General features: G+C 44.5%; 1 non-coding gene across 1 annotated transcript; it reads right to left on the bottom strand.

Annotated features, from left to right (window-relative positions):
* Positions 1-328: 328 nt before the first annotated feature.
* Positions 329-400, bottom strand: trnad-guc (transfer RNA aspartic acid (anticodon GUC)). The gene has a single exon. It is a non-coding gene; the product is annotated as a tRNA-Asp (tRNA).

Genomic DNA, 400 nt, shown 5'->3' with positions numbered 1-400 from the left:
GAGAGCGGTGAACCTGTGGAATTCTCTACCACAGAAAGTTGTTGAGGCCAATTCACTAAATATATTCAAAAATGAGTTAGATGAAGTCCTTACTACTAGGGGAATCAAGGGGTATGGTGAGAAAGCAGGAATGGGGTACTGAAGTTGCATGTTCAGCCATGAACTCATTGAATGGCGGTGCAGGCAAGAAGGGCCGAATGGCCTACTCCTGCACTTATTTTCGATGTTTCCTCTACTTGTATTTTCACAGTTCGATATAGCTCTGTAATTTTTAATATGTATCTCGACCAAGAAACAGAAGTAAAGTTCAACGTTTTGAAACAACTGCCTCCCCGTCGGGGAATTGAACCCCGGTCTCCCGCGTGACAGGCAGGGATACTCACCACTATACTAACGAGGA

The sequence above is a fragment of the Pristiophorus japonicus genome, chromosome 23 (assembly GCF_044704955.1).
Source record: "Pristiophorus japonicus isolate sPriJap1 chromosome 23, sPriJap1.hap1, whole genome shotgun sequence".
NCBI lineage: Eukaryota > Metazoa > Chordata > Chondrichthyes > Pristiophoridae > Pristiophorus > Pristiophorus japonicus.
The sequence above is the reverse complement of the archived record's forward strand: the minus strand, read 5'-3'. Positions and strand labels throughout refer to the sequence as shown.